Below are 11,415 nucleotides of genomic sequence, written 5' to 3'. Positions count from 1 at the left end.
CAACATGTGCAAATATAAACAAATTAATTCTTGACAGTAATTCATCCCTAGCCCACCCACCCGCGCAGACATATCCCCAAAATATCACATATCCCTAAAAGAAACACCAGAGAGGAGAGGCTGAGACAGAGAGAGAGAGAGAGAGAGAGAGAGAGAGAGAGAGAGAGAGAGAGAGAGAGACTTAAAGTGTCATTCTTTAAAGCTTGACTTTAAAGGATGACACAGCTGCAGAAAAACTCACATCATCAAGGCAGTTTGCTCCAGAGAGTGGGGCCGTAATGACTGAATGCACCTTCAACAAATTTATTTCGGATCATGGGCACAGTTAGGAGACCAGAGTCTGATGATCTGAGGGTTCTGGGGGGTATGTAGGCTGTGAGCAGATCAGAAATGTATTGAGGAGCCAGACCATCAAGTGTTTTGTAAAGAGTGAGGAGTATTTTGAAATCAATTCTGTATTTTATTGGAAGCCAACAAAGTGTGTTGAGTATGGGAGTAATTTGTTCTGTTTTTCTAGGCTGCAGCATTTTGAATAAGTTGGAGCTGTCCCACAGTCATCTTAGGGAGTCAGGCAAGAAGGCGTTACAGTAATCTAGTCTGGAAGAGATGAGAGCATGAACCAGTTTTTCAGTGTCTGGCTGAGACAGGATGGATCTAACTTTGGAAATGTTTTTTAGATGGTAAAATGCTGTCCTGTGATACTTGCAATATGGCTTGTATAAAGCTGAGTTCTGGATCCATGACAACACCTAGATTTCTGACCCGTTCACTGGGTTTCAGAGACAGTGAAATCAGTTCAGAACTGATCTCTTCCCTGATGTTTGGCGCCCACCACAAGAATCTTGGTTTTGTCTTTCTTAAATTGTAGAAAGTTTTTGGTCATCCAGATGTTAATGTCACTGTTGCAGTTAACCAGGTCTATGGGGCTGAGGTTATGATGAGAAAGTGAAATATATAATTGTGTATCACCTGCATATGAATGATAAGATACATTGTGTTCCTGTATGATGGAACAGAGTGGCAGCATATAAAGATTAAACAGTAATGGACCTGGGACCGAGCCATGTGGGACCCCCACAGCAGCAAAATTGCCAGATTTATGGTTGCCAAGGGAGACAGAGAATGTCCTTCCGATTAAGTAGGAGGAGAGCCAGGTAATGACATTTCCAGGTAGGCCAACTGAATTTTTGTAGTCTATTTTAATGCTCTGTTGACCTTTACATCATTGATTACTTTGCTCAGTGCTGTTTCAGTGCTGTGGTTGGTCCTAAAGCCAGATTGATACACATCATATAGATTATGGAGTGAGAGGTAGCTGTATAATTGCTTGTAGGTGACCTTTTCAAGCATTTTGCTACGGAAAGGGATCTTGGAGATTGGTCTGTAATTGCTAATTATGGATGGGTCTAAGCTGTTCTTCTTAGGGAATGGTGTAACGACCGCAGTCTAGGGAGAAGAGGGGAAGATTCCAGCTTGTAAAGAGTTGTTTACAATATTGAGTACATCTGATGACAGACAATTGAATGCACTTGAAGAGCAAGAAAGTCCGAACAGTGCAGATGGGAGGGTGGCTGGGTTAAAAAACCCTGAACTTTCATCCAGGAGACCACTGTTTGTCAGCTGAGTTATTTAATAACAATGTAGTGTATGTAGTAGCAAACCACACTAGAGTCACATCATGTTAGTAACAATGGTACCTATTTAAAGCCAACATTTTTTTCTTGAACCTAACCACATAGATTTGTTGAGCAAACCAAAAACACCTATACATTCTAAGTTTATTTTGAAACGCGACTATACATTTAACAAATATAAATGATACATCCCTGAGCATCCAAAAGTGGGGCTGGAGGGGTACCTAGAGCATCATAGTTTTACATGTTGGACCACTGACCAAGAACTGACAAGTTGGGAGTGAGAAATATAAATATAAATGTTCATATAAATGGGGAACAGGTAAGCAGGAGAGCGGGAAAGGTCAGGTGATGGGAGTTTGGTGACTGGGACAGGTGGAAAAGTCAGAGGGCATCTTGTGGCCAGGTAGAGAATGGCAATGAAGGGGCCTGGGGAAGTGGGAATGTGGCTGAAAAGAGGGATCAAGGGGCAGAATGGACAAAAAGAAACACAAATGTGGCAGACATTGTGACAGATTCAGTACAGTCAGTTCAGTTTTAAGTTTTGATTCCTACTAGGGTTGGGAATCTCTCTGTGATAGACAATTCTATACGTATCTAGATACACGGGTTACGATACGATTCAAAAACAATATATTTTAAATACAGAACGATTCGATACAATTCAATATAGTGTAGGAACGATACGATTCGATACAGTGTAGGAACGCTACAATTTGATACCATTTGATACGATTCTATGGTTAACATTTGTTGATGTAGACATTAATCATATATTATAAAATAAAGAAGCCAGTTCTAAGTGACATTCTTACAGTATTTTCAAATTTGTAAAAGACCACATCCCCAAGCATTGTTGCTGTATGGCACTGGCAAAAATAAAATAAAAAGTCAAACAACAACAAAATCACACATTGTCTGTGTTTTTGTGTGTATCTTATATGGACTTGAGTCTGGAATAAAGTTTATCATAACACTGTACAATATAAACATAAAGCAGAATAAAATAATAACATGCAATGTAGGGGCAGAATCTGACATCTCCTGTTATTAGTTGATATCATGGACTGTGATGACTAGCAGCTTATCGATGACAGCATGTCAGACTATTTCTCTGTGTTTGCTACACTCTGTGTTTGTCATTTATAAAAAGACAAATCACTTTTCTATAATACATCAATGATATTTCAATGGAATAAATTACTTACTGACTTATTCATACTTCAAAAACAGCATCAATAAGTGATTAACATAAGGGGGGATCAAAATAAAATAAATAAATAAAATAAAAATCAACCAGCCACCCTCCTCCCCTGACAAGTAAAGAACAGTCCCTAAAGTGCGGTGAGGTTTGTGGAAATATGAACGGCTCAATTCTCCTCTGACACATGACATACCTGTGTGCTGCCATGGCTCGGCTGTTCAGGTATTTTTGGGCAGTCATGACACTGACGAAGACTTCTTGGACCTGGAACTGGGCTTCTCGGTCGCCGGTAAGCCATTATCTTGCGCCGCGGAGCACTATGGCCTCCATATTTGACAGGAATATGTATTTCTGTCTGTGTCTGTGACCCCACGTTCAACCCACAACTGGCAGGATTCACCTTTAGTTTCTGCTGCGGCTTGGCTGCTCCCTGGTTTATCCAACTAGCATTAGCTTCTGTTCCTCAGCTCCACCGGTCAAGCTGGCGCTGATGTTTACATCCATTATCGTTGTCAGTAATGCCTGCTACGAGCATGCCGCCAGCTCTCGCTTTGTTTTCGAGATGCAAACTGTTAAAGCCAGTCAACCGATTGCTAGTCTCGCGATACCGATCCATGACTCTACAATCGATTCATCTAAGGATTCATGGCTGATTCGTATCGATTGAGGAGGCTGCTACTGACGCAGCCGTATCTCTCGCTTGTCAAACCGGATATCCGGTCGTATCGGTTAATCGTTCCCAACCCTAATTCCTACCTGTACTGAACATCTCTACAGTCCTCTAAAGGATACTTCTCTGATGGCAGGATGTGTTTTCTTACATTTCATTTTTTGCTCATATTAGCTTTTATTTTTATTTACTTTCTTTTCCCAAAGAGGCGTCTGTGCGTGTGTGCATGCTACATGTAGGCAGGTGGGTGGGTGAAGGGTGATGGGGTTCTGTCGTTTTTATGATCAAGATATTACCTGTTGTACCATTCTTTCTCATCAGTCTGCTAAATTGCATCCTTTACGTCTCACTGTTTGTTCGACGATGACAATCAGACATTAAGTGTCAAAACAGAAAATTAAAAAACAGAAAAAAGCTCTTAAGGAACCGATCATCAAGCGCAGTTTTAGCATTATTAACCACAAGTAATCTTCAGGGTACATAGATAGCTGTCATGAAATTGACTGTGCATCAAAAGATCACATAAACAAGGTCAAAGCTGAAAGTGACTGACTTGCACAAAACTCCCAGGGTAGCTTTGCCACAGGGCTTAGCTTTCTTCGTGGGGAAAAATGTGCCTCGCATCAGAATGAAAAGATTCTGTTCAAGTGTAGAAGGCCTTATGCAATAATTCATAATGTTCAAAGTACTTTTGAATCATAATAGATTGAATATTTATCAAATGCAAATATCAAAGTTATACAGAATGGCTTTGTTAATGTTAAGTGCTGTGAGGGGAAGGGGGGCGATAATTTTCCTAAAATACAGAACTTATCCCACCCTTCCCCCCAGTATCAACGTGTGCTCAACAATCTGTAATTTTACATTCCCGTGTATAATTTTCTGCCTTATGAGCAAGCAAAGTGACTTGTCTTCCTCATCACGAATCCAATTTCCTGCGGGGACATCATCGTTAACCGGCTGGCGTGTTAGTCCAAGTATGTCCACCTGTGCACAAGAGTGTGTGATTTTTGTGCAGGTTACAGAGGAAATTGATGCTTTTGAAATGAAGTACAGCTACCCAATGAGCCTGGGGCAATTCCTCGCTCCCAACCCTCTGCTTTGAATCATAAATATTTCATTTCTTCTTAAGTCATCTTTCCTCCTGCCCCCCTGCGTCTGCACATCAGGGGGTGTTTTTGAGAGCGTGTAAGAGAGTGCTTGACTCTTGGATTACCTTTCCCTTGTCCTAATTGGACTAGGGATGAAAAATGTTCATCTTAGTATGATTTTTCCTCTGGAACTGACATGTAGGCATAGGTGTTCATGTTAAGTGGGGTGCTGAGGGTGTTGCGGCATCCCTACTGGATTGCAAACGATGTGAGTATTGGAGTACTATTTTGCTGACACGTCAAAAACAACAGTGCATTAGCAGTCATTGGGGAAGTCATAGCTTTTGCCTGTTGAATCACATTCACTTACATATCAGTGTGAATGTGTGCAATGCATTTTATAAGGAAAATGCATGTAGCAAATTCTGTCTTGCGAGCCGTAAACATGCCTCCTGAGATTAGTGCTCTAATCGTGACCTCCTTGTTGCGTGATCAATGAGTAGCTTGCAATGCATTTTCTTTAAATAAAATGAGTAAACCAGAAAGCACTTGGAGAATGCAGACCTTCACCAAGACCAAATGCCTCATCCTGCAATGTTAACGAAAGTGAAAACTTTTTTGTTTATCCGCCCTGTAATTTGAATTCATGAAAATAGTAGTTTTTGTGTAATCCTGCAGTGCAAATAGATATGTTCCTCTTGGGAGGCTGCTGTGAACAGAACTGCAGAGCCTCACGAGTGAAGCTAAGAAAGCCTGGACTTGCACATTTACAGGGATCGAATGGAAAAGGGAGTGCCCAGGCTCAGCTCCACATAGACACTCATCAATAGGTTGTGCGTGCAGTTTGTTTTTCTCGATGGATGGATGGATGGATGGATGGATGGATGGATGGAGATCTTCTCTGCTCTAAATCTTGCCCATAGTAAGAAAAGTGACTGTACGTGTAAACGGAAGAACAGTACACTGTCATTGGGTGGCAGCCAGTGGTGTAGTGGAGGGTATACTCAGGTATACGGGGTATACCCACTTCTTTTTCTATCCAGTTACAGTATACCCACCTATCAGCTAAAAAGCCATTGTAATATATAGAAGAGTATGCCCACTTCCTCATCGGTAACCCACCTCAACTACCACTACACCACTGGTAGCAACCTCAATGTTATCATGGAGCTGGTTCCTGACAAATCTGCCACATCTCTCAAACAAATCAGTTTCATAGATGATTACTTCTTATCAACTAACTTGGACCAGATTAGTGTGATGTTACAAATTTCCAAAAAAACAATGACAGGAGTAAAGAAACACAATTGATAGTTTCATAACCAGCCGCGGCTAAAAACATCATAGCTAACTGCCTGTTGTGATGACTCCCTATCCAAATCACAGGAACAGACCAAGCCTGGGCAAATGCTGGTGTAAATGACCTAAAACTAGGGTCAGGGAGTGACGGTATACAAATAACATATTCAGAACAGAAAATATGAGTAACTGTATTGTGTTACAGTTTGAATTAGTGGTACTCTGAATACATTTACTGTCTCTAAAAATAGATTATTTGAGGGGATTACTGTGTTTCTGTGTAATTTGCTCATGCACTGTGTCCTAACTAAATGTGACGCCAGCGAACATCAGTTCAGTTGTATTGTTTTCTGTTGAATGTCTTAAATGGCCTTGAGCAACACAGCTCTCACTTTGAAAACTCAATAGACAACAAGGCTGACTGATGAAGTTGAAATGAAGAGTTATCTAAAAAACACCTTCTCGTTTCACTACAAAAATCTAAATAATGTGGCAGCTGGTTGGAGGAAGACAACAAGGGAGCTGAAAGTTTCTTGTAAGTGACCTTTGCTAATGACAAGCTACTTGCTTTCCAGCGAATAACACAATATCAAATGTGTGTTTTCTGATTAGAAATTACAAACAAAGAGAGTTAGAAAATTCCTGCCCTTCTTTTAAGTCAGTGGTTCCCAATTGGTGGGTCGCAGGTCAATTTTAAAAGGATTGCAAGTGAGTTGCGAATGTGTCAAGTTGGTAAAAAATAAATAACTAAAAGACTTATCGTTGAGGTACAGTGAATTTATAGTTTATATTCTGTTTATATTCTGAAGTGCTGTATTCTGCTGAAGAGTGAGTAAAAATGGACATTTACTTAACAGAGACAGCAACTAGCACAGGGACATGGCCACACACAAGTATGATGCTGAAAACATTAAACTGTGTGGACCTTGATAAAATGACTAAGGAAAAATTATGCTCTAGTGGAAGTTCAGTCAGGGAGACAATACTTTTCATACTTGGGCTGTCTCTCACCTGCCATTCACTCCTTGCACGTATGCTCACTCACTATCTGTAGGTGTCATTGTCTGGGTAGGTCTGTCGTGTCATCAGTTGATTCACAATAAACCAACACCACAGCGGCACACTGTCTCTGTCAGCCTATCATCTTACTGCTCCTCATTTTAAATATGGTTCTTTCTCTGCCGTAGTTCTTTCTTGCTGCCGTCGTGCGCATCACCACCTAGTTTTTACAGGCTCATCATCCTCATCAGCCACATCAGCCTTAGCAGCCACCACCATCACTCGTTAAATCTTAATCAACACAAATCATCTGTTAATCCATACACTCATATCTGGTATTAAATATTATCTTTCCTTCATTCTTCTGTCTCTCCTGATTGAAATCTGGACCCCGTGGCTGAACCAGTTGGGAACTACTGTTCAGTGATTATGTCTTCAGCCAAGAACAAAGTTGATAGGTAGCCTACGTGATTTGTCTACATAACGTAACGGAGGTGCACATTTAACAGATTCAGTGTGAACAGAGAGCGATGCTCGCTTGCTTTTAGGACACAGGGTAAAATTCATAAGAAGCACACATTTCTCATTAACAGGTTTTAAAAAGTGTGTGCAGTGTAGCTGCCACACAACAATGATGGAGGAGCTGCACAGCCAGGACACTGTCAAGTGTTTTCGGCATGGAAATATACGAAAAAGACAAAAGAGTTCAGAAAGATGATTTAGAAATATTACAAAAGTAATCCTAAGTATTTAGAATATATCTCATCATATTACAAATTACATTTCAGAGCATGTATTTAGTAATCTGTAGTGGAATATGTTCTGAAAGTAACCCTCAACACTGCCTAAATTACATCTCAGACACCTTCACATGCTCAGTGATCAAACAGAGAGCACAGCAGTGACTGTACATTCTGTGGCATCTCAAGAGATTTGGCATGAGCGCCAGAACACTAGTGAACTTTTATCACTGTACCATCGAGAGTGTTCCGACAGGCTGTATTACTGTGTGGTTTGACAACCTGATTGTTCAGGACAGCGTATGGCTGCATAAGACTATGAAGACAGCAGGAAATATCATTGGCATGGAACTAGCACAACTTAATAACATTTATGCCACTCATTACAAAAAGAAAGTCCAGAACATCATTTAGGACACCTGCCATCCCGCTTATGCTCTGTTCTCACTTCCTACATTGAAAAAAACCTTACAGGGGCATCAATTCACACACCAGCCATCTCAGTAATAGTTTCTGTCCTCAGGCACTTGGGCTGCTGAACAGTTGACGCATCCATATGCACTGCACATTGTTGCTTGTAGATTGTCTGTACTGTATAATGTGGCTATTGTTATTTATTTGTTGTCACCTGGGGATGTGTGCCATAGAGTGTGCCAGTGAGCGGAAGCATTTCATTGTAATTTTTTACACAAGGCAATAAACTTAAAGTTGAACTTCTGAAAAATAAACAAACAAAAGAAATATGAAAAAAATTCTTCACTGAATATTCAAAGAAATTGGCCATTTGGGAAATTAAATGTTGCAACTCAACTTGATTAAGGCAGCAGAGAGTGTCAGACATCACAATGCAGAAGTTTATAAGAACAGACATTTGTTCAAAATCATAGACTGTGTCAAGTTCTGTGGAGCCTTTGAGCAAGCCCTCCATGGGCATGATGAAAGTGCAGGCCATACATCTGAGGGGTTTTGTGCAAGAGCCTTATGCTTGTCTGCATGTTTAGTGTTCTCAGGGGTAACATCCTCGAAGAAGACAAAAATGCAAACTTTGTCTGGACCCAGGCAGATGAGAAAACAGACGTTTCCCCACAGTCAGTGCGTTTACATGCACAGTTTAATTTTCACTTTTAATTGGAATGAAAGGCCATTCCAATTAAAAGTGGTCATGTAAACGGTCATTCCGATTGAAAATTAAATCCGATTAAAGGGGGTGGTTTATTCCGTTTGTCATTCCGAATGAAGGAAATTTGTGTGCATGTATACACTCGTTCCTCTTTAAATTCATTCCAGTCTTTCTGCGCATGCTCGTTTCCTTGCCCTTCTGGCGCGATGATGTATACAGCGCGCATAGCAACGGGCTGCATAGCAACGGGCTGAGATAGAGCAGTCGGACTTGTTGCACTCACTGGTTTCCATTCGCCACAGCATGGTCTTCTATTTCCCTTCTTCGACCTTCTACCTCCCTTCTCCTCCTCAACAGACGACGCATTAGCAGAACAAGGTTGTTGTCGTACTGCTGCTTCAAGAATATAAGCAAAACAAGCCCCATAAAGGCACTAAGAACAGTGTCGTCAAGCATTTTGTTATCCAGAGCGAGGACTATACAGTGTTTTCTTCCGGCAAACGTAAACACCTAACATCCGCCCCGCCCCCTATCCAATCAGAAACCTTCCCTGCCCCAAACCTTGCGCAGACCTGAATAAAGGCGATTGAACTGATCTCCCATGTAAACCCTCATTCGGAATTAATATTTCCCATGTAAACTACCTGGAAACACTTTAATTCCAAATGATTTCATTCAGATTTATTTCATTCCGAATGAGAAGCCATCATGTAACCGTAGCCAGTGTGAGCTGGTGCTCGTCATCCACATCATAGAAAATGTGAAAAAAATGTGCCAGAGAGGGTTTTTGAGTTCATCAACATTTAGATTATCACTATCAACTTCATCATCTCAGCACATCTTGTGAGGCTTTATCGTTCTCCCTGATGACAAGAAGATGAAGCCAAAGCATATAATGGTGCAAGTGTAATGAGGGGGGGCACAGATGGTGTGCAAAAGAAGGATGCACATTATGTCCACTCATATGCTAACCAGCTCAACGTCGTCATGCAACACACATATCCAAGGTCAGTCAGTTTTTCTCCAACCTGGCAGCATTCTCTGTTCTCCTCTCAAGAACCAATGTGCTTGACTGAGTGGTGGCACACAAACCCCACAGGGCCAGCCCACTGAGGTGGAACTTTCACAGCCGTGTTGTGAATGAGGAGCATAGTTTTGATTTGGTGGGGACATAAACGCAGTCCACAGTGGTCCCCCTGGAAGCTGAGGCTTTTTGCATTTCTGTTAAACTCCTGTGGCCGTATTCACAAAGCATCCCAGCCCTTAGGAGAGCTCCTACGGTGAAAAAGTGTTTGAAGTAGGGAGAATAACTTTTAAGAGACTTAAGAGTTTCTTAAGTGCAAGAGGAAATAGTTGAAAAATAGAGGTAGAGAAATAACACTGAATGACAGCGAGTTAATGAAACGCTACATATTAGATTGTGGAGGATAATGTTTGTGGTCGATCTCATTAGAGATGCGCATGCACCTCCCACACAACGCAATAACGTTGTAATGCCAGAAATGAAGGTGATCACAATACTAAGATAACTAAAAAAAATGCGGCAGTGACTTGGGTCTGTCTCAACCCTCTATCAGCAGTGTGATCACACTACTGCCCGGGCCACACTGCCCGCATGAGCAATGTTGCTTAAGCGCAGCTCAGCTGCTGCTCAGCTGTGGAACATCTAGAGATAAGGAGTCTTACCTATTTTTTCCACATGACATGCAGTTTCAGCCAAAAATAGGCAATATAAAAATGGTCTTTTGATAATGTTATTGACGTTATATCACCTTTCAGTAGTTTCAATGTCTACATCTGTCACAGACGTGAATATATTTCTTTTTAACTCAATCTTTCCTCCTGTTTTCGTTTCAAAATGAAAGCCCTCTGACAATGTGTCTGTTGACAGAAATCTTTCTTTGTGAACACAAGTCTATACTGTGAAATATTGTCATGACTGCTTGCACGGCTCCATAAATGAAAGGAGTACCAGCTTTTAATTGTGGAAATACAGTTTAAAGGGATAGTGCACCCAAAAATGAAAATTCAGCCATTATCTACTCACCCTCATGCTGAGGAAGGCTCTGGTGAAGTTTTAGAGTCCTCACATCCCTTGCATAGATCGGCGGGGGGAGTGGCTAGCACACCTTATGGCTGACGGCGCCCCAGACTAACGTCCAAGAACACAAAATTGAAGCCACAAAGTATCTCCAACATGCCCATCCGTAGTGATCCAAGTGTCCTGAAGTCCCGACATAAAAAGTTGTTTCGAAAACGTCATATGAACTCTGTTTTTAGCCTCACTGTAGCCTGTAGCTCTGACTGCTTCTCTGTGCTCCACGCTCACGTGTGCGTGCTCAGGGTGGTCAGTGATGCACGGTCTCTGAAGAGCAACAGTCTTGTCAGTACTGATGTCCAGATTTTCAAGTGCAGGCATCGCCAATTCCCAGTCTGAGCAGCAAAGACTTTCCTCATCCGTTAGCATTGCTTTGCATTTGAAACAACTACACCACCAGGTTTTCAGCGCTTGACTCCGGTATTCTGAGGCTGGCTGAGGGTTAGGCTCATGAGCTGCGGCGGCTGCTTCGTCCAGTAGCCTGAGTTCCATGTCCGTATACTCGGAGTCAAACAAATACGGCTCAACAAAGAAATGCTGTTCCTCCTCATTTTCAAAGT

The sequence above is a fragment of the Epinephelus fuscoguttatus genome, linkage group LG3 (genome assembly GCF_011397635.1).
Source record: "Epinephelus fuscoguttatus linkage group LG3, E.fuscoguttatus.final_Chr_v1".
NCBI lineage: Eukaryota > Metazoa > Chordata > Actinopteri > Perciformes > Serranidae > Epinephelus > Epinephelus fuscoguttatus.
The sequence above is the reverse complement of the archived record's forward strand: the minus strand, read 5'-3'. Positions refer to the sequence as shown.